Source organism: Schistocerca nitens, chromosome 2, assembly GCF_023898315.1.
Source record: "Schistocerca nitens isolate TAMUIC-IGC-003100 chromosome 2, iqSchNite1.1, whole genome shotgun sequence".
Classification (NCBI taxonomy): Eukaryota; Metazoa; Arthropoda; class Insecta; order Orthoptera; family Acrididae; genus Schistocerca; species Schistocerca nitens.
The window spans coordinates 121232280-121257133 of record NC_064615.1 but is presented as its reverse complement, the minus strand read 5'-3'; the positions used below and the strand labels follow the sequence as shown (position 1 = coordinate 121257133).

The 24854-nt window shown below is 36.3% G+C and overlaps 1 protein-coding gene across 1 annotated transcript in view; it reads right to left on the bottom strand.

Annotated features, from left to right (window-relative positions):
* Positions 1-13591: 13591 nt before the first annotated feature.
* Positions 13592-24854, bottom strand: part of LOC126235805 (serpin B6-like) — a 286482-nt gene continuing 275219 nt past the window's right edge. Inside the window, exon 10 of the mRNA XM_049944634.1 lies at positions 13592-14203. The gene's annotated coding sequence lies outside the window, so the exon portion shown is untranslated. The remainder of the gene's footprint in view (positions 14204-24854) is intronic.

The window sequence follows — 24854 nt, the reverse complement described above, 5'->3', positions numbered from 1 at the left end:
TAAATTTTGTAATTGTCAGCAAGTAGTTGGAGTCTGTCTGTCATGCAATAAGTCTGAATCTGTTGGTCATGTTCACTCTATGGAGCTATAAAGTTTTAGTCCTGAGTACTTATTTATGCTGAACTGAGATGCTGCAAAGCTACAGTATGTTTTGCTTGGTATTAAAGCAAACCTTATGTTCATTAAAAAGTTTATGTGAAGAAAGTAACCTGCATCATAATATTATTTCAGCATACAGATTTCCAAGTTACATGCCAACCATGTCGTGCAGGAAGGAGAATCTGCCATATATATAAACAGCCAAACAACAAATTCATTGAGCATAAAGTTATGTAGAAATAATAAACTTTGATTATTCTGCCTGCAATTGCTCATACTAATTTGTATTCATCATGCAAATGCATGCAGATTCAGTAGTTTGAGAAGCCTGCTAATTTCTTTATTACTAGAATGACTGTAGTTAAAAGAGCAAGGGTTAGGTTAGACAGTTCACAAACTTCATGTAGACTGGTACTCAGCTGTCTCGGAATTCTAACTGTGCCATTCCTGATTATATAATCATGGGATTTGTTGTTAACAATAGTGACTCATTCAGAAGAAACTGCAACAATCGTTTGGTGAACATTAGAAGGAAATATGCTATGCTTTTGGTCAACACTTCCTTAAGTATTATACAGAAGAGTGTGCACTATTCAGCAGGTTTCATTTTCAAAACAGATTTTCAACAGAACTTAAGAAATTGCATGATAAACCCCAAGTACTCAAATACAAATTGAAAGGCTTTCTTGTGGCACACTACTTCTATCTCACACATGTGTTCCTAGCAGAGATTGGGAAATTATCTCTGTAATGAGTTTTCTATTCATATACTCTGTTATTCTTCAAAAACCCAGCTATTACAATTTAAAGCCAAACAGTCTAAACAAATAATACTCAGATAATCCACAAAACTCAGTAACTAAAGGAAGCAGATCCTGTAAAACTCTTGGGAAAACTGGCATACTTTGCTCACTTTTTACTCTATTGTCATAAGGTATCACATTTTGGGCAAGTCCACAGATCAAGAGAAAGTTTTTAGAGTGCAAAAGCATGTAATAAGACTAATTTGTGTTGTAAATTCTGGAAGAGCATGCTGAAACCTACTCAAAAAATTTAATATACTCTCTACTGTTTCTCAGTATATTCCTTAAAGAAGTATTGTCATACATGATACATGTCTTTCTCCACCCATAGCTCAGTGCTCAATATCAGTACTAGGAATAAACACAATCTATGTTGTTGTTGTGGTCTTCAGTCCTGAGACTGGTTTGATGCAGCTCTCCATGCTACCCTATCCTGTGCAAGGTTCTTCATCTCCCAATACTTACTGCAACCTACATCCTTCTGAATCTGCTTAGTGTATTCATATCTTGGTCTCCCCCTATGATTTTTACCCTCCACGCTGCCCTCCAATGCTAAATTTGTGGTCCCTCGATGCCTCAGAACATGTACTACTAACTGGACACAATCTATGTAGATTCTAAACCACTTAACATGGCCCAAAAACCAGATCCAACATTCGGGAACATACATTTTCAATAAGTTGCCAGTAGCCATTAAGAGCCCCACAGCCTTCTCGCAGTGGTAGCAATGGTTCCTATCAGATTTTTGTGGTTTGGCTAGCACTTAGATGGGTGACCATGTGAGTCAGCCACATGCTGTTAGTACATGGGTGCACTCAGCCCTTTTGAGGCCAATTGATGAGCTACTTGACTGACAATGGCCAGGAGAGTGGTGTGCAGACCACATGCCTGTCCATATGCATTGATGCCTATTGGCATGATCATTGATGAAATATATGGAAGAAACAGATGGGAAATAAGGGAGCAGGAGATGAGAAAAAATTGCTGTAATATGAGAGATCCTGGGAAATAAAGAAGAGTTGGTCACCCTACTTGTCATGGTCATCACATATTGTGCACTCGGCAAACAAGTTAAACAGCCTGGCATTTACTATGAAAATTTTAGCCAGTGCAGCCAACATGCATACAAGAAAATAGTGTGTACGTGGTGAGGTACGGAAAAGTACACTGCATTTGCACACAAAGTCCAATACTGACTTGTCACCCACTATTAAGCGATTTGGGTATATTAAGTGTTCTGCCCCTGTACATATATGAACTAATTCTTTTCATACACAGCAATCCTGGTCCATTTGTTTTTTTTTCTTTTTTTCAGCATATGGAATAGAATAAATAAAGCCATGTTCTTCATTCCTGCCCACTGCTCACAGTTATTTCCCAAACTCAGCAGTAGATGAGAATGAGGATCTGTAATAACTTAAAAGACAAAAATATAAACAAGATTGAGAGTAGTTTGCTGGAGGAAAAATTGCACAGCATTAGTCTAAAAATGCTATTACTCAGCAGAGGAATTTTTGAGTGATTATATTCTTATTTGAGCACAATACAGAGAAAGAGACTGCACTATGTAAACCTATCAACAAATTTCTTTGAAAAGGATTTAGCTTTTGTGTATTATAGCTAGATGGTACAAAACCAAAAGACCATAAAACAGAATTTAGTGTAGTAGAATGTTGTTCTTCCCCCATGAACCATGGACCTTGCCGTTGGTGGGGAGGCTTGCGTGCCTCAGCGATACAGATGGCCGTACCGTAGGTGCAACCACAACGGAGGGGTATCTGTTGAGAGGCCAGACAAACATGTGGTTCCTGAAGAGGGGCAGCAGCCTTTTCAGTAGTTGCAGGGGCAACAGTCTGGATGATTGACTGATCTGGCCTTGTAACATTAACCAAAACGGCCTTGCTGTGCTGGTACTGCGAACGGCTGAAAGCAAGGGGAAACTACAGCCGTAATTTTTCCCGAGGACATGCAGCTTTACTGTATGATTAAATGATGATGGCGTCCTCTTGGGTAAAATATTCCGGAGGTAAAATAGTCCCCCATTCGGATCTCCGGGCGGGGACTACTCAAGAGGACGTCGTTATCAGGAGAAAGAAAACTGGCATTCTACGGATCGGAGCGTGGAATGTCAGATCCCTTAATCGGGCAGGTAGGTTAGAAAATTTAAAAAGGGAAATGGACAGGTTAAAGTTAGATATAGTGGGAATTAGTGAAGTTCGGTGGCAGGAGGAACAAGACTTTTGGTCAGGTGATTACAGGGTTATAAATACAAAATCAAATAGGGGTAATGCAGGAGTAGGTTTAATAATGAATAAAAAAATAGGAGTGCGGGTTAGCTACTACAAACAGCATAGTGAACGCATTATTGTGGCCAAGATAGACACAAAGCCCATGCCTACTACAGTAGTACAAGTTTATATGCCAACTAGCTCTGCAGATGATGAAGAAATTGATGAAATGTATGACGAGATAAAAGAAATTATTCAGGTAGTGAAGGGAGACGAAAATTTAATAGCCATGGGTGACTGGAATTCGTCAGTAGGAAAAGGGAGAGAAGGAAACATAGTAGGTGAATATGGATTGGGTGGAAGAAATGAAAGAGGAAGCCGCCTTGTAGAATTTTGCACAGAGCATAACTTAATCATTGCTAACACTTGGTTCAAGAATCATAAAAGAAGGTTGTATACCTGGAAGAATCCTGGAGATACTAATAGGTATCAGATAGATTATATAATGGTAAGACAGAGATTTAGGAACCAGGTTTTAAATTGTAAGACATTTCCAGGGGCAGATGTGGATTCTGACCACAATCTATTGGTTATGAACTGCAGATTGAAACTGAAGAAACTGCAAAAAGGTGGGAATTTAAGGAGATGGGACCTGGATAAACTGAAAGAACCAGAGGTTGTAGAGAGTAGGTGTTGACAGATGTGAAAATTACCGAACTATCAGTTTAATAAGTCACAGCTGCAAAATACTAACGCGAATTCTTTACAGACGAATGGAAAAACTGGTAGAAGCGGACCTCGGGGAAGATCAGTTTGGATTCCGTAGAAATGTTGGAACACGTGAGGCAATACTAACCTTACGACTTATCTTGGAAGAAAGATTAAGAAAAGGCAAACCTACGTTTCTAGCATTTGTAGACTTAGAGAAAGCTTTTGACAACGTTAACTGGAATACTCTCTTTCAAATTCTGAAGGTGGCAGGGGTAAAATACAGGGAGCGAAAGGCTATTTACAATTTGTACAGAAACCAGATGGCAGTTATAAGAGTCGAGGGACATGAAAGGGAAGCAGTGGTTGGGAAAGGAGTGAGACAGGGTTGTAGCCTCTCCCCGAGGTTATTCAATCTGTATATTGAGCAAGCAGTAAAGGAAACAAAAGAAAAATTCGGAGTAGGTATTAAAATTCATGGAGAAGAAGTAAAAACTTTGAGGTTCGCCGATGACATTGTAATTCTGTCAGAGACAGCAGAGGACTTGGAAGAGCAGTTGAACGGAATGGACAGTGTCTTGAAAGGAGGATATAAGATGAACATCAACAAAAACAAAACGAGGATAATGGAATGTAGTCAAATTAAATCGGGTGATGCTAAGGGGATTAGATTAGGAAATGAGACACTTAAAGTAGTAAAGGAGTTTTGCTATTTAGGGAGTAAAATAACTGATGATGGTCGAAGTAGAGAGGATATAAAATGTAGACTGGCAATGGCAAGGAAAGCGTTTCTGAAGAAGAGAAATTTGTTAACATCGAGTATAGATTTAAGAGTCAGGAAGTCGTTTCTGAAAGTATTTGTATGGAGTGTAGCCATGTATGGAAGTGAAACATGGACGATAACCAGTTTGGACAAGAAGAGAATAGAAGCTTTCGAAATGTGGTGCTACAGAAGAATGCTGAAGATAAGGTGGGTAGATCACGTAACTAATGAGGAGGTATTGAATAGGATTGGGGAGAAGAGAAGTTTGTGGCACAACTTGACTAGAAGAAGGGATCGGTTGGTAGGACATGTTTTGAGGCATCAAGGGATCACAAATTTAGCATTGGAGGGCAGCGTGGAGGGTAAAAATCGTAGAGGGAGACCAAGAGATCAATACACTAAGCAGATTCAGAAGGATGTAGGTTGCAGTAGGTACTGGGAGATGAAGAAGCTTGCACAGGATAGAGTAGCATGGAGAGCTGCATCAAACCAGTCTAAGGACTGAAGACCACAACAACAACAACAGAATGTTGTTGAATCATCTGTACTATTAATAACTGGTTTCATTAGTATGCCATGAGACAATGAACTTCTGATTCTGATTTTATGTGTTTTATTAATTATTTAATTCTTTGTTCATAATTTTTTCTAAGTGGAGCTTTGGTGTGGTTCATTGCAACTTGATAAATAAATAAATAAGTAAATATAAAGGAAACAAAGTCATACTCCATGTGATGTGATTTATAGTTTAGGAACCCTGGCAAAATTCTAAATTAGAATACAGGCATGCAGATTTGAGCTTTACTCTACTAGAGTACAATTCATGAGCAGTCATGGAAACAACACTATGTATCATTGAAAAAGTAATAATTGGAGTGACTTAAATTTTTTTGTACCAGTGGTTCACTCCAGTCTCAAAAATACTTTTAGCTAGTTGCATACTTCTACATTTTCAGATAAATTATAACTAAGTTGGATAAAGTAATACCATTATTTCATTTTAAAATGGGTGCTGTTTTCATGTTCATTTTCTGATTTTATACATTTGTTTTCTACAATCTCTCTCACTTTCAACTCAAATTCTGTCAGCACTATGCCTACCTTTGGATCTAATTTTAAACATCCTTACTTAATATAAATGAACAAATTTACTTTTAGAGGTGTAATTGTTTCCATTACTGAGGGAGCATAACCTGTTAATGTTTGTAATGAAGTATCAGCTTGGGAGGATGAGTAATTCAATACACACAATTTTTTTCTCATGTAATTTTAAAACTTGGTTTCAGGTGTATAACAGGGTGGTCATTAGTATCTACTCAAAAAAGATTTTAAAAAATCACACAAGTTAAATTAAGTTAGTATTAACAAAGTAAAATTTCCAATAAAAAGTAATGAAAATATTACAGACTGGGAAGTACACTAAATAATGATGCAGAGCTTTACAAGTTGCTCATACTCTCATGTTTTGAGCCATCCAGCTGAGTAAATTTAATACACCTACATAACAGTTTAGTTATGTGTTAGAAAACACACAATAATTTAAAGAACACTCCATACTTTGTGTGTAAAGTCATAAGGTACAGCCCTTGCAACGCTACATACGATGCTCTAACAAAATGATGTGGTGCTTTCAAGTGAGTAAACAACAAGCAGTGATATAGAAAGAAATGTTAAAATAAAACATTTCCCTTTACCACAATTTATGAATGTAATTAACTGTGCATGAACTGTTGGCTCCACAGGATACAACTTTCTGCTGCAGGTTGTGTTACATACTTCATGGATTGGCAGTTAGCTTTGCTGGCTGGCAGTCCATGAGTGACCTGTTCAAATTCAATCACCAGCAAATTTTTGATATTTAGTATTTATCATTTCTGGAAGATGCACAAACTTTCTCATGTTTGTGACATCTGCATATTCTGGAATATTCAATGTTTTTATAAACAGCAGCACTCCCTGTCCATGTGTTCAGTTTTGTACTGTCTGTATATTGGCGTCAGCAATAAACATGCTATCACTGCTAAGTGTTGTACTTCACTGATGACCCTGTTTTTGTATTTGGACTTGGGAGTGATCAGAACATGGCATTGTAAGATGGTGACACTGGGAACCTCAAAACATCTTCATTTCTGTGGCTGCAATTAAGCAGTGTAAAAGCTATTGCCTACATTGTCTAACCTATTAACCTTTGGACAATGTAAAATTATAATGTTTGTTCCAAACCTAACTTTAACAGTGAATGGGTTTGGATCACCGTTCTGCAGCTGTTTAAAGAGCTGAAGCAAAAGGTGATGGATTAGAACTTGAATCTACATTTCAGTCATAAAGTTGTAAATAATTATTTGACTTTACTACTTTCACGATGTCCATTACATCTTCTACAAAATATTGGCACAGTCATCCTGAGGTATGGATTATTCCTATGCAGAGCAAAAGGTTACTGTCTATTAATATTAATAATTAAAAATGCAGAAGTCTATATTCACAATTTGTCACATTTATTGCACATTTACAAAACATATAATTCAAGCAAACAGTCACATTAACAATATGTCATGTGCAATACAAAAGCTGTCTGCCATCTTTAACATCTTGACAACAAATTCAAACTATTGACCCCCAAAAAGGTAGAATAAAGTTACCATAAATGCCCATCTCAAACTGCAAAGTGATTTAAATTTAAATATCGATCTCTACATCCAAAGGTAAAGGTTATATGTCATTAATATTTTATAAAATTTACATTACACGTATTTTCAAATTATAATCAAAAAATTACATAGGTAATAATAATAACAATAATAATAATAATAAATTTCATAATTTCATAAGTTTTTCTCAAAATTAAAGGAAAAGATGTTGAATATAACTTTTAGAGGTTCAATTTTTATTTTGAAATAACTTTTTATTGCATGTTTTTATATTTGTACTTGTGCAAAACGATACTTTACAACTTATTTAACCAAAAAATTTATGATTTTCAAAGGACAGCTGTGTACCAAGTACTATGTTTATTTGAGTGTATTGAGAAGCACAATACATATAGAAGATGAGCCATTGACCTGTTTCATTACAGCAGCTTCCCAAGAATTTTATAAGCATGAAATGTGAACAAAATTCTGATATAAACATAATGCAACTGACAAATGTTTGATTTTGGTGAATATTAAGAAAATAATTTTTTGAAAAATAATTCCTTAAAACAAAGTACACTTAACATGTGTAAGTGTTATGGCTACAGTGAAATTTAGCTCATAAAAATTACGTAAATACTAAACTAATTATGTTTTCAAGAAATGCCTTTAGCAACCTAGTAACTGTACCAACAAAGAGTTGCAATACAATGTAGACAAAAGATTTATTTTCATTATCTCTGTTATCCGAACTTATGTTTTTATGTCCAACAATACTAGATGTAATCAATATATTTCACATGGTTATCAGATTCACTGCAAGTACATTATTAACTTTCAGCATATTTTCTGATACAAATATATGGTCTTTAACATGAATAAACATGACACAACACAATTCAGAATACAGTTCCCTAACCCTGAGCCCCATCTACGAACTTCCAGTATGCTGGAATAGCTGTGGATCAGAAACATCTGTTATCCAGTAGAACGAAAAACCAGTGCAAACTTGCAAATTTCACCTTTTCTTATTCATGCAGTGACTAGTTACTGGCCGGGACTCATTTTCAGGTCATTGTCACATAGTCAAAAATGGAATTTCCAAAAATGTAAAAACCATGTCAAGAATGATTGGTTTTTCATTGACCTGAGCCTCATCATCTACATCATCATCATCAACAACAACATCAACATTATTATCTCATCATCAAAAGCATCATCATTATTGAATTATCCCTCATATCAGCATCTCAACATTGAATGATGACCCTCAAAATGTATAGACCACTTCAGCACATAATTCTCAACTTATCATCTTGACATTGCAGAAGTATTCTGAACATAGTATATCTACACTCAACCTATGATCAATCCACTACATGTTCACAGTTTCTTAAAATCTTACATATGTTGTCTAAAACAACACACCCTTCTCTAGACAACAACTTTCTTAAAGAAAGATGTTATTGGAATAATAGACAGTAAAACTTGTTCAAAACAGAATCGCATGGGACTAAAGTAATCTTCCAAATTAGACTGGTTTCCAGATTATACAGAACTCACTATATCATAAACAAAAGTGTATATTTGTAATTATGCACAACATTATGTGCCTTCACTCTTCCACAGTAGATGTTCATTTACTGTATATGGCACAATAGAACACTAGATTATTACGCAAACTAATAAATAATATGGCATTTACTCATTCCTCCTCTAACTTTAACTTATTTTATTGTTGTGTGTCATAGGCTTACATATTATTCCCATGATTATTTGCTTTACATTTCACTTTGTTCAACGCATATTTACTGTAAAAAATTTTTTCCTGCACAATTTTTTGCACTATACAACAATTCCAACACCTTGGAAGAATCTGTGTGTGCTGCAAATTGCATAACATTGTTTATGCATGCAACACCTTCTTCAGGTATATTAATTATTATAGGGACATCATTTCGCTCCTCTCTTTCTTCCTGATCATCTTCTGTGTTGCAGAATTATATTAAATCTGTGGCTGAAGTAAAAGTGGAGCGAGTTGATAGAAAGTCATCTATGCCACTACATGAAATGTTTCACACTTTAATTAATTCAGCAATTGCTACAGCATTTTCTTGAGCTTTAATGGCCAGGGAAGTGTCTTGTTCTTGACCTCCAAACCCTGCTTCATTAAAGCACATGGTAACAGTTTCAGGCTTTATTTCCCTTACTGCCAAGTCAATCAGTTTACTGCATCCAGGACAGAAACTGACTGTGCAAGACTAAATGCACTTTCACCTTCTTCATCACTAAGAACAACAGACTGCATCAGTAATCACCTTTAATGGGTCTTGAATGTGTAAATAACCCCCTGGTCCATGGGTTGTATGAGACTGGTTGAATCTGGCAGGAACCAAGCCAATTTCAGGTTTGATAACTTGTCTTTTGGCTGGCAGATTGCATTGTCCAGGAAAAGGAGTACTTTTTTTCATTTTCGCTTTGAAAAAGGCCAGCTATTCTTCCATAAAACTACACACACCATCCATGCCTTTTTATTGCTTCACAATGTGACTGGAAACTTACCTATATCTATATTTTTGAAACAATGTGGTTTTGCCACCAATTCAATCATCAGTGTCTCTCCATTTCACCTAACATGTTTTCACACAGCAGTTTTCCGTTATTATTGACGCACGCAGACACACCCTGGAACATCGTCATGCACCTATGTTACAGTGGGTGTTCCATTAAACAGTGGTTTTACCCAGCAAAGTCAAGCATTCCAAAGAAATGCTCCACCTGCATTATTTTCTGCCAGTTTCAGTTAACTAGTAGCACTTTGAGTGATAACATGGTGTCAATACTTTTTTAAGTGATAACATGATGTCGAACAAAAATCACTTGTTGGAACACTTAAAAAAAGGTTAAGGGAATTGAGGTGAGTGAGAAAGACAAATTATATGAAATAATGTTTTGCTTCAACATAAATTTATGATACTTTAAGAACCAAGAATACGATACTTAATGAAAGGATGAAAGGGAATGGGCAAATGAAAAGAATGACAATGAAGACCGCAAATGAGGAAATTAATGAGATGGTGTGGGAATGGTTAGTAAGTGTGCTGGCAAAAAACTTACCTTCGACATTTTTCCGCCGGTGCACTTTTCTCCTCAAATTGCAAGAGATTTTGAAAGCAGCAAGCAAAATAACAGTTCTGTTTCATTGGCACTGAACACATCTTTCAGGTCATAATTCACAATTAGGTTGTACAATATTGTCTTATATTCTGTCGCTACACTTTCCTGCACATCCCTTGCTTCCCACACACTTGACTCAACACATTGTTGTGCCTAGCTATGAAACTGTCCATGCGTCCTGTGGATGCTTAAAACTCTATATTTCCAAACTCTTTAGTGACTCTCAAAGCTTACCCTGCCATACGGGTACGAAGGTAAGTTTTTTGCCCATGCACTTAATAATCATTCCCACACTATCTTGTTAATTTCTTCATTTCCTGTCTTCTCTGACATTCTTTTCATTTGCCCATTCCCTTTCATCCATTCATCAAGTATGTTATCCTATTTTCTTAAAGTATCTTAAATTTGTGTTTTACTGATTTGAAATGCAACATTATTACATGCAGTTTGTTTTTCTCACTTGTCTTAATTGCATTAATCCTTTTGTTAAGTGTTGGCAGCAAATACTTTTTGTTCGACATCATGCTATCACTTAAAAAAATATTTACATCATGTTATCATTCAAAGTGCTACTAGTTAACTGAAACTGACAGAAAATAATGCAGGTGGTGCATTTCTTTGGAATGCTTGACCTTACAGGGTAAACCATTCTTTAATGGAACACCCACCTCTTTCACTATGACAATTGCTGGAGAGTGTTTGTAGGTCCATGACGACGTTCCATGGTGTGTCTGCATTTGATGTACCTACACTGTGCGTTGTTCCACAGAGTGACATGGTTTGATGGCCCCACCTGCAGTGTCGCACTGCACCAAACCTCTTTTGTCAGTTTTGTACTGCTTAACAGCAATGTCAGGGCTATATAGTCTTTGTGTTAAAAGCAGCGTTCTTGTACTGTCATGAATAATTAATGTGCATTCTAATACATTAGTACTGTAGAAACACTTATCTGCATTATACAATGGATTATTAATTAAGCCTTAAAATTTGCATTTTGTTTCCACATTAGGCACATTCTGCTTTATACAAAAGATCACCAAATGAAAGTATATTGAATGCATAATGAAATGCTTCTACAGTTTGGGCAGATTTCCAAATTACACACATTCCACTTTGATCAAGTTTCACTGTAACAATAATTGTTAGTATGTGTATAATTTCTGCTTTAAGTTCATGGTTCAAAATTCTAATGAATGCTCATGCTTTCTCACAGCAATTCAAAAGCTGACTGTAAATCTAAAATGTGACAATAATATCTAACAATTCTGATTTATCCTTCAGTAATTTATTTCTAAACAGATACAAAATTTTCTCAAATATGGTGCAACAGTTCCCAGAATACCTTCAAAATCATACATAACACAAAAAATTCATCTACATAAGATTTCTATGAAAACAAAGGATTTGTGAACAACCTTTCAGACTAGATGAATAGTTTGATGACAAAAATCCAATATGTAACACAAATATCCATTCAAACAATGGAAAATTCAGGATGGAATAATGACAATGTTATGAAAGGGATAGACTGCTACCCACCATATAGCAGAGATTTGCTGCGATCAGACTGCGAGCATCTGCGCATGATGGGAGAAGTAATCTGGGTGGCGGGGTACGGAGGAGGCTTGGGTGGGGAGGGGGAGGGAGAGTGCTGGGTATGGGTGAGAGATGGTAAAGTGTTGTTTGTGGGAGCATAAAGGGACGAGGTGGAGGGAGAGTGGGGTAACTAGAACTAGGTGCAGTCGAGAGGTTAGACGGCAAGGGGGGGGGGGGGGGGATAAACAAACTGTGTTAGTACTTGGTACTTGTGGAGTAGAAGGCTGTAGAGTGGGAACAGGAAGGAGATAGGTGGGTAAGGACAATGACTAATGACGGTTGAGGCCAGGAGGGTTATGGGAATGTAGGATATATTGCAGGGAGAGTTTCCACCTGCACAATTCAGAAAAGTTGGTGTTGGTAGGAAGAATCCATGTGGCATAGGCTGTGAAGAAGTCATCAAAGTGCAAAACACTGTCTAGGGCAGCGTATTCGACAACTGGGTGGTCCAGCTGTTTCTTGCCCACAGTTTGTCATTGGCCATTCATGGAAACAGACAGTGTGTTGGCTGTCATGCCGACATAGAACAAAGGTTTGAGGTGAGCAGTTAAAGGTTAATTACAACTGTATCCGTCAGTGCCCAAAAGCAAAGCAGGCAATCTATCATTAAAATTATATAATAACTGGTATGCAGATGATTAGTAAACCACAACAGGTTGGGAAAATGATAAAAATAATGATACAAGAGAAAAGCTCACATTTAGATCTTGAATAGTGTTATGATGAGAGGGGGAACTCTTACTAGTAAAACATACATTGGATGCCAGTTTCTGAAAAATACGAAATTACTTTTCCTTTAGCTCATTATGCGCTGTCTGCACTATTACTTGTACAGTCATGTTGCACTAGTTTCTTTAATGCTTAGTTTGTTTGTTGTCAGAGTAATGAATAAAAGATCAACAGTGGATCACAGACATGTGAAGACAGGAATCAAAAATGAACCAAATGAAACAGACAGAACTATAACAAGTCACATGTGCTTGTACTTAATATAGATAACAAAATTTCTTTCACTTTTTTTGAGATTTTTATTATGAAAACAAGAACTTCAGTCAATTTTATTCACAATAAAACTAAAAATTCATGTAAAAATGGCGGTATCCTTTCTTACAGAACTGCCACTTTTCTTGTTATCAAACACTTCAAGTATGACATAAGTGAAGAATTAGTAGTTGACAACCACTAAAGCAAATGACACTGTCTGAGCACACCATCAATTACAAATTGCAGAAAACATTACTGTGAAACTTAAAATGTGACAGAGGGGGTGATGGATGCGGAACCATATGATACCACATGAACCCTAAATTTCAATACCAATATTATGTACAACAGTAACCATAAATTATGAAACCAATGTCATGAACAGCACTTGCTAGGTGTGAACTTTGTTTATATGTGAATCTGTAACTGTATCAACTTTAATCCACATATATTTCATATTTAAGTAGGTTAGGTGTCACACAGCTCATTTAACTATGTAATTAGTTGTTTTTAAAATAACCTAATTATTGTCAACATTTAAACATTCTCGGTTTTTGACTGTGATAATCTTATACAGCAAAAGTCACATGTCCAGTAAAACACAACTCATATTAGTAACAATTCAAATATTAGTTAACAATATTACTGTCAAGGATAATTTGTCAGGGATTATTTGTACAGTTTGTAATATTATTACATGAAGAAACTCTTTATATAATTTTACAATTTATGCCACACAGAACTGGCAAGGAAACATATTAAGTTTAACTGTAATTTGAGGAAAAAGATGTTTTGTAATAATGGTATATTATGTAAACTGTTACTGGTATTGTATTCAAGTGACAAGGCAAAAGCCACTGGGCTCTCAGTTTGCTCTCAGTCTTGCATGTGTTTTTGTAGTGCAGTCTTATACCAGTATTTGTAATACACACTCTGTATCAGTTTAATTTGCAAAGTTCATCATTACATTCAAAAGAGTGTCTTGACTTCTTCTTTCAGTATTTGTAACTGCCAATCACCATCTGAGATAAATGGCAAGTTGAACCATAGCAACAGGTTTTGAAAATTGACAGTTATTATAGAAACGCAGATTTACACCCATTGTCAAAGCAGCATTATAGCAGTTAAGTGAGCTGCAGCAGTCAGTTTACAAACTCAATTGCAAGAGGTTTTTCTTGTGCTTAACCAAAAGTCTCTTGGTGAGGACTATTGCTGCAATAAAAAGTATTTCAATTAAACACTGGGAAATTTATTAAAAGCATATTTACTATAGTGTCATGGAAATTGATGAGTGTCATAACACAATACAGTGGTGGGATCCAAATTCAAAACCTTAACTTGAATTGTATGAAAACATTCAAAACATTCAATATTAGAGTTCTATGGAATAGTTGAGAGTACATGGGTTAGTGACAGTGGGGCCCTGAATTGAGCCTGACATTAATTCCACTTACTGGTGTCAAATTCTCTCTATTTCCTTTCCTGTCAGCCTCTGTTGGCTAACTCTTGTTATTTCAACCCCAACAGTATTATGTTTTGACACCTGAGGGAGTCTTTTGTTTTCCATCCTAAACTCAGCTCTTCAAAGCTGCTGCATTACAGAACAGGGTTTTGAATCACCAAAGGCTAAGGGAAGAAAACCACGAAGTAAACATAATTGCATTCTGCTACCCTGCAGGATTAATGGTGCAGAAGTACCAAAGGCTAGGAGATATCAGAACTCCATAACTGGTGGGACAGGTTGGGCTCCTGAGCTGTACTGAAAGAAGCCAGCCTAGGGAAATGAAAATCTCAAAAACAAACCCACTGACAGCCAGGTCAGTGACCTAGCAGAGATGCTATTTCACTGCTCAGAGTATCAGTATTGTGCCTCAGAAAGGACTGACTATAAATATGACAACCAATGCTAGGAGCAGGTTTAAGAGATGGAAAAAGAAAACATATTTTGTGAATTGTAGTATGGGACATAAAATCCTTTAATAACAAAGATTACGAGGTTACAGAAGAACTAAAACATCATGGAATCTCAATATGTGTTCTCCAAGAGACAAAAAAGACAGGCAAAGGGTAGAAGGAATATGACCAGCACCTACTCATTTATAGCAGCACTGAGAAGGAGACAAGAGGTACAGCAGGAGTAGGGATACTTATCCACAAAAAACACAAAGATCTTATTGAGAACTGCAAATAAGTCTCTGAGAGAATAGTTTTACTAAAACTGAAATGCGTTCATCACAAACTGAACATTATCTCCCTGTACAGCCCAGTGCATTGTAAACCTAGAACAGAAAGAGAGACTTTCTATGAGCAGTTACAAGAAGTTATCAATCTGATACCTTTAAATGAGCTTCCAGTCATAATAGGGGATTTTAATGCTCCTATTGGAAATAGTCACAACCCTGGAGTTAAACAATGATTTAATGAAGACTTTCTAAATGATAAGGGTGAGATTATGATCACTGTATGCTCAAGTCATGAACTGAGAATAGATAATACTTGCTGTGAACTCACAGAGAAGTACAAACACACTTTTCAGAACACAAGAGGTCATAAATCTACAACAGATTACATTGTTACAAACAGTAACATCCATCCTCAGTCAGACTAGATGTCAGGACTTTAAACTCTGCCAAAATAGGGAGTGATCACAACCCACTCATGGCAAAAATGAGATTGCATATAGGAAGGAGCAAAACTGGTAAATAACCAACTTTAAAAGAAGAAAAAAATAATACTGAGTCACTGCGGAATGAATCTACAAAAATTTTATATCCGAGACAATTAGCATAAAAAATAAAAGAGAAACCCATTAATGTAGTGGATAATGTAGATCAAGCTTGGGAAAAAATAAAGAAAGTAATGAAGTGGCAGCTCAAGAAAGACCAGGTACAAGTGTTTTAGAGCAAGAGAGGAAAACAGACAGATTACCATGGTTTTTCAAAGAGGTTAAAGAAATGTGTAAAAACAGAGATGTGCCTATTTGAAATGAAATGTAAAACACTCAAAACACAAGGGTCTTATGTAGATTACAAAAGAACTCATAAAGAGACAAAATCACTAGTGAATTGTTTTAAACAGAAACACCGGGAAACTTTTTCTAAAAGTTTTGAACATTACTTTTATTGGTTGCAGGAACAAATTTGGAGAATGATACAAAAGCAGAGGAAAGAATTAAATCAGATATATTTATCAGATATGCATAAAGGTAAGAAAATCAACAGAACATGAAGAGATATCAGAGATCAGTATACAAGTAAATGACGATGTGACCGTTTCACATGCAGAGGTAGAAGAAGCCGTGAATCTATTAAAAAATGGGAAGAGTCCAGAGAAAGACCGAATCCCCAATTAATTACTGAAGTATGGATGATATCCACTAATTGAAAAATTAACCAAGTTCGTTAAAAATTGATTTGACTTGATCTGATTTTTTTATTTGGTCCTGTTGATCACATATTGTACAAAGAGTGTACTAGTAATATTGGACAAGTGAAGTAAAATAACACAAAATTACGTGAGATTTTTATATATCATACTAATACTTATTTCCTATGAACAATTTGTTGGGGACAATATTACCATCTGCATTTTACTGGTGTAAGTTTAAGTGAATGCTTAAAATAGCAGCATGAATGGAAGTACACATTTTTATCCCAATGCCACAAATAAATTAATAAATTTACATTTTGTCATTATGATTTAAAATAAAATGCAAAGTTTTTATATTCACTACATAAGTAAGTTCAAGTGCATACCTGATAGGGTAGAATAAGCTGTAGTACACATTTTAACCTATGACATAAATAAAGTTACATTTTATCGTTATAATTTATGTTAGGAATGCAGCACTCTTTCATCTTCATAACGTAAGTAAAGATTTCCTTTTAAGGTTGGTTTTTTTCCCTAATGGTTTCCTTTATTTTTACTCAACAGGGTGCCTTATTACTCTAGAAATTCATTCATTTTATAAAAAAGTTTGTTCTCTTGGGAATGTTTTTAGTTTCCTTTTGAATACATATATGTTATTAATTTCCTTTTATATTGAAGGAGAGCTTGTTGTATACTTTTATTCCTGACTCAGTTACTCCCTATGGACTTCTGAGAGACTTGCAGAGTCTCACTGGAACTTTTTCCCCTGTCCTGTCTTATGCTTGTGAATGTCCACAGTTTTTATGGAATAATTCCTTATTGCTGGCTACAATCATTATTAGTGAGTGTGTGTCTATATATATATATATATATATATATATATATATATATATATATATATATTGATTTGTAACAATAAATGTCCTGAGAGTCTTAAAGAAACCTCTGCAGGATGTTGTGTTAGAGACCTCGCATATTAACCTCACTCCTCATTGTTGTAATTTGAAGACTTTTCCAACTTCCATAGCATTTCCCAGAATATAATACCATTGGAGACTATAGAATGGAAATATGCAAGATATGACAAAAGCAATATTTCTCTGTCAACAAGGTGAGAAATAGTTCTTATGGATACTCTGCTAAGTTTTTTTGACCAGTTACTCAATTTATTCTTTCTATTTTAGCTGGCTGTCTATCTCGATCTGGATGCCTAGGAGTTTTGCATGTGTTCTTTCATAAACTCTTTGGTTGTTGATCTCCTTTTCAGAAACATGAAGTTTTTTACTCACTGTCTGAAACTATATAATGTTAGTTTTCGAAAAATTTAGGGTTATGGTATTTGCTGTAAACCATTTGTATACTTGGTTTGTGACTGTCAGCTCTGTATCATACATTGAACAGTTGGGACGCTTGATCAGAATACTCGTATCATCTGCAAACATAACTACTTTTGCTCTATCATTCATTGTAATTTGTAGGTCTTTAATGTAGATCAGGAAAATCAGTGGTCCAAGGATCAAGCCCTGAAGGACACAATATTTTACATTTCCTCAAGTAATACCACAACCCTTTTGGGATCCTGTATCCTCTCCCACTCTTATCCCTACTCCCCCAAAGAGGGCATATGTGTAATATCAATAATTTACACCAATTTAAACTGCTGCTTCGGTTTTGTCTTTTCTGGTTATCTGGGTCCAAATACACTGAAGATTTTTGTTTTTGCAGCAAATCAGTGATTTGCACTAATTTAAGCTATAGTTTTGACATTGTTTACATTGGGCCTCACCAGTATGCAGAATAAAGGAAACATGGATTAAAAGCTAATGTACCATCACAATTTGTACATTGTACTAACTTCAGGCACATGGTTGAAATAATTTTGCTATTGTAATTTTGGAGTAATTAACAATTAAAATTCTGATATATCTAGTCATCACAAGACAGCTGTTTTTATGTTTTCAAGCTATAAAATTGTTTGTATCCCTAATAGAAATATGACATGATAATTTTTCAGTCAAAGCCAAATATGCTGATGTTCTAATGGTTGTTAGTTAACAAAACTGTAATTATGACTATACAGAAATGTAAAATTTTAGTTGCACAAAATTTAATTAATTGAATCTAGGCTTTTCATTCAATAAAACCTATCCCCTTGTTCGCCTGAAAATGATAGGGTGATAATTCTTTAAGTATGTAAAATGAAATATGCAAATTAACAAAATATATTGTTGAAATAATAAAACACTTTAATTTTTATTTAGATTTTTTGCATGGAGTCATCAATATGATGGCTTTTGCAAATATCAAGTACACTTACAAACATATAATACCCTTAGATCTTAGCCTTACAGGTAACAATTAAACAGTAAATTGATTCTTGTCAAAATACATTACATCTTAGAATATTAATACAGCCAGTTATTTTTTATACATTATTTTACAGCTCTTTTACTTAAGCATTTAAAATTCATTGAGTGACTAAAGTCACTTTTCAGTTAACAATATCATTTATGGTCTTATTAGATACAGATTCTTTCCTGTCTACGTACAAAATTATTCACTTTTACTTCGTATAAATTTCTATGTAATTTTTTAAGATGTACATAAAAATTTTAATTGTATAATTCTTAAAGTCTAATATGTAACAATGACAGTAATTGCTTAAAATCATATAAATAGAGGCAATTTGTACACCGCCAGAGGTCAGTCTGAAGTCAATCAGTCATGAGATAGTGTTAAGTCAATATAAAACTCTTCATGAAGAAGAAATACTGGAATTTTTTTTAACTATTGCATGATTCCCATGTGGTGATGCAGTAACATCAAGTTGAACGTATGGCAGCATTAAGAAGCAGCACCCCAGATTATACAAGATACGTATTATTTATTTGGTGGAGGATATTCATAATATGATACGGTATTCTGTTTTTCTTGTGTTAAGCAAGGATACATATCCCAAAATTCAGCACAAAAAAACGTTTGAACCATGTCATATTACACCCAGTCTGAGTTTATTGTTATGCCTGCCTCCATAAAGATAACTCTTTGCTTCCTATTGTGTAGATAAGATTCTAGCCACGTCAAAGGTTTGTCTTTGATGCCATAATGTGGAAACATTTTTAGTAATGTGTTATTATCTACACAGTTGAAAGCCTTGCCAAGATCACAAAAGATCCCTATTGGACACCTTCTGAAATTTAATTCACCTAGAGTTTCATCTGTTAGGCTAAATATAGCTCTCTCTGTGGAGAATCCCTTACATAGGTGAAACTGTGTACATGTCAGTAAGCTATTTTGTGTCATATGGCCATAAATCCTATCATAAACTACTCTATCAAACACCTTTGAGAACACCAGCAGCAAAGAGATGGGCCAATAATTGGACAGTACATTCCTTGCCCCACTTTTGTGGATGGGCATCACTATAGCTTGTTTCAGTTTACCCAGAAATGTCCCAGTTTTCATTGACTGGTTACATACTAGCATAATCTGTAACTGATTAAGTCTGCACATGATTTTAAAATCTATTTGATATTCCATCATGTCCAAACTATCCAGAGCTTTCAAGCAATTTTATGATTTTTTCAACTTCTTATGGAAGTGTGCTTTTGAAATGAAGTGCTACATTTGGATTGATTTGCATGTGATTTAGTAGCTCTATAGTCTTTGTGGGAAATTGTTTATTATGGTTCCATGTTCTTTCAGTTACAGTGAGAAAAAGAGATTAACATCAGAGGTTGCAACTTTTTTATTCTTCTTCTCTGAACCACTACCAGAGGACTGTGGAGCCCTGTTTGTTCAGATTTTATGTTCCTGTTTGTCTCATTTTTGATGATATTCCATATGATTTTCAGTTAACTGTTTGACCTGCTAAATTCTTCTGACTTACACAGCTGTTTGGCCTTCCTGATTACGTACAGGGTGTTTCACTAAATGTGTTTGCCTCTGTAAGTTACGAAGTAATAGGCAACGGAAATATTTATTGTGGTAGGTCACTATAAGAAACGTTACACTGTCCGTGGAGCTATGAAAATAGTTTATTGTGTTATTATGCGAAGAGTTACAGCATAAAGATACAATTTTTAAAATGAAACAGTAGTTGTTTGTACCATGCACTGGAATCAGTAACACCAGCTGTGTATACATCAATTTAAATTACATTCCTACCACTTTTAGTTTGGGAGCTACAACCCTTCAAAGTTTCAGGGACAAATACCTCACATGCTGTGCATAAAGCAATGTGGTGCGACCATGTTGCAACGTCGCTGGTGTCACGGAGCGAGAAGCTTCCTCGATGCGCTGTTAGACTGCCGACTGTCGCCGCACTCAGCCGTATACCTGACAGTTCGAGCCACACAAACAAATGGGGGCTCAATATACCACAGTTACTGACATCAGATGAAGATGCCTTACACGAACAATGAGTACGTTGACATGTTTCTGATGCTTGGCTAGTGCCGACACCATGCCACTGAAGCAGCCATGGTGTATGCAGTGAGACATCTTAGATGAAGAGTTCCGGCAGCCATTACGTTCTTACGTGCTAAACAACAACTTCGGGAAACAGGCAGCTTGGTAATGCCCCACATTAACAGAGGAAGAACTGCAAGAAGTAAGGACACAGAGGTGTTTGTTTTAGCTGCAGTACACCACGATTCTCACGTCAGCTTACAAGCCATTGCTGCAGTCGTTGGTGTCCGTCTCACATGTGTGTGGCGTATAGTACATGGCCACAGGTTTCACCCGTACCGTCTGTCACTGACACAGGAGCTGCATGGGAACAATTTCTGTGTGAGAGTTACATTCTGTGAATGAACCATGCATAATTTCACACTGGAGTCTTTACAAGGTGTTTTGTTCTCTGATGAGTCCACGTTCACAAATTATGGTGCTGTGAATCACCATAACATGCACTGCTGGGCTGCAGACAATCCTCGGTGGGTACGAACTCTCGATCATCAAAGTAGGTGGGCTATTAATGTATGGTGTGGAATCCTTGGGGATGAAATCATTGATCCACACTACGTCCCAGGTACACTGACAGGTGAGTTATATAGCGCATTTATAGTCGACAGTTTGGGTGGTCTCCTTGAACATGTGTATCTACACACGAGAGTGTATATGTGGATGCAGCATGATAGAAAGTGCATTGCATTGTGCATTCAGTAACATGGACACACATTTGAACATCTCATTTAAATCAACTTCCCACCACCAGAACATCAATCACCCACCACACAGCCATATATTATGTACAGTGTGTGGTATCTGCACCTGAAACTTTGAAGGGTTGTAGCTCCCAAACTGAAAGCAATAGGATTGTAATTTAAATTGATGTATATCTATGGCCAATATTATCAATGTCCAAAACATTCACATTTGTAAACTGGCTGCATATTTTGAGAGTTGTTCATTTGCAGTGCTGCTATCTTTGTTCACACATGACCAGGGCAGTAAATCATATCTCTGCAGAATGTTCACATATATACCCTTCGGGCATCCCAGATAACTCAAGCACTCCTTTAGTTCTTGGCAGTCTACTGAAGTTTCAAATGGTCCAAATGGCTCTGAGCACTATGGGACTTAACATCTGAGGTCATCAGTCCCCTAGAACTTAGAACTACTTAAACCTAACTAACCTAAGTACATCACACACATCCATGCCCGAGGCAGGATTCGAACCTGCGACCATAGCAGTTTCGCTGTTCTGGACTGAAGCGCCTAGAACCGCACGGCCACCGCGGCCGGCCCTGAAGTTTCATTCTGGTACATGTCATATAACTCACCAAATAATACAACATAATCCTTTAATAACAACTTACCGTTATCATCCGAATGAACATACTTTGTTACTTGAGACAGGGGTGCTTCAGCCTTAACCTGTTGCTTTCACAGCTTCTGCCACTTCATTTACGCAAGAAGTGATCCCTTGCCCATGGCTGTAACAAGAATCACAACCTTCTTGTTGACAGTCATGGGCAAGGGATCACAAGCTTTGTCAGATGATTAGAGCCTGAATCATATTGGCAGTTGTTTTCAGGAGTGTTAGAATAACATTCCAAACAAATGGAAAACTAGCACTACAATTTTCATGCACAAAATAAGGGGATATGAAAGACCCTTGCAACTACAGAGGGATAAAACTATTGAGTTCAGTTCTTAATCACCTAATAAAACTGATAGGAAATAAAGTAAAAAGCATTATAACCCTTGCAGAGGAGCAGTGTGGTTTTAAATGTGGTAGGTCAAGCACAGAGGCAGTATTCATTCTTAGACAAGTTGTAGAGAAGTCCACTGAATACAACAGCCCAGCTTATCTTTGTCTGATTGATTTACAGAAGGCTTTTGATGGGATTCAGTTAACAGATGTGGTAAATTTGCTCTACAATCAGTAGATTCCTTCCAACTCAATAAAAACAAATGAAGATATTTATTCCAACAACCACATCCAGGAAAAATTGGTTCCAGGTTAACTACTTGCTTAGCTGTTTGTAGTGGTACTAGCCAAGGTGGCTCTTTGAGCCCACTGCTTTTTAACACAGTCATGACATGCTGATAAAGAAGGTATTGGCTGGTAGTGGTTATAAAATTGAGGCAAAGAAATAAAAATCATTTGTTATGCTGATGATGGAGTTTGCTGGCAAACAGTGAAGATAACCTGCAGAAACTTTTACGTGTACAGGGATATTCAAACTTCTATTGCTACAAAAGACAGTAACACAATTCCAATGTTCCTGGAAAGACAAAATTTCAAATTTTTGTGAGCAGCGTGTGTTACACAACAATATCAAAATGGTGGCTCATTTCCTGCCGCACATGAAGCAGCTGGTCTCTCATTACCAAATTCACAGCTTCAGCAATGCGATGTCGCAGACTTTTGAGGGTGTTAGGATAGGGGTGTTAAAAATGCGGTCTTCTACATAATTTCAGAGATAAAAGTCACATGGTGTGCTCTGGAGACCTAGGAGGCCACTGGTGATGAAGTTTATCCCCTGCTCCTCCTCTTCCAATACAGTGTCCTGGAATGGTGTCATTCAGTAATGCCGGGCTGGCTCAGAAAAATTTCCTAAGCACAACTGATGCCACCTGAGTGACACCATTCCAGGATATTGGATTGGAAGAGGAGAAGCAGAAGATGAACTCATTCCCGGTTGCCTCCCAGGTCTCCAGACCTCACTCCTTGTGACTTTTATCTGTGGGGTTACATAAAAGACCATGTTTTTATCCTCCCTATGCCTGACACACTCAAAAGTCTGTGACATCACATTATTGAAGCTGTGAATTGGATAATGAGAGACCAACTGCTTCGTGTGTGGAAGGAAATGTGCCATCATTTTGATATTTGTCATGTAACACATGGTGCTCACATTGAATGCATAAAAATTTCGCGTCCGGCCACCCTGATTTAGGTTTTCCTTGATTTCCCTGAATCGCTCCAGGCAAATGCCGGGATGGTTCCTTTGAAAGGGCATGGCCGACTTCCTTTGCCATCCTTCCATACTCTGATGAGACCAATGACCTCGCTGTTTGGTCTCTACCCCCAAACAACCCTACCCAACCCATAAAAATTTGAACTTGTCTCTTTCCAGGAATGTTGGCATTGTGTTTCTATCTTTTGTAGTTTGGAAGTAATAAAAGTCTGAAATCTGTTCCTACTTTTTGAATAGCCTTTTGTATTTAACAAGAACCTAAATATAGTCATATCCACTCAAAAAATCAAATGTGTGACCACATCTCTGTAACCAATTACATGAAAATTGGTATTGGATGGAAAATACATTTAACAGGTAATGACATATAAGTATCTTGGTATTGAGTTATCCAGCAGTGGAAATATCACAAAGGAAATTAGAGAACAAGTAATAAAAGCATATAAAGTGTCAGGCTGTTTAAATGATACTGTTTCGAAAAACAAGCACATAGGAAAAGAGGCAAAAAGCAAGAATATACGAAACGATAGCGAGACCAATTATTATGACATACACAGCTGACAAAAGGCTAGAAACATCATAAACAAGAAGGTGTTTGGGAACCATGGAAATGAAAATTCTGCAAAGGATTATATGGTAGACACTGAAAGATAGAGAGAGAAGTGAAGGCATTGGAAAAGGATGTAAAGTAGACTCCATTAATGAGTGGGTACATAAGAGAAAGCATGAATGAAATGAACACTTAGACAGGATGTATGGACAGAAGTTTGTGAAAATCATAAGAAGTAAATTACCAACTGATAAAAGAAATATTGGGTGTCCAAAGAAAAATATGGTGTGACAACCTCAGGGTAGACTATGGGATACTGAAAGAAATGGCCTTTAGCCTAGGAAGAAAGAGGGAAGAAGAAGAAGTAGAAAAAGATACAAAACTGATTTTGTCACTGAACATTCTGAATAAAATTTTCTGGAGTAAATTCTTCTCATATCTTTCCTGTTATTGAAATATTTTTCCATAACTAGTGAATGGGATATTGAGCAGAACAAATATTTATCAGTGTAAG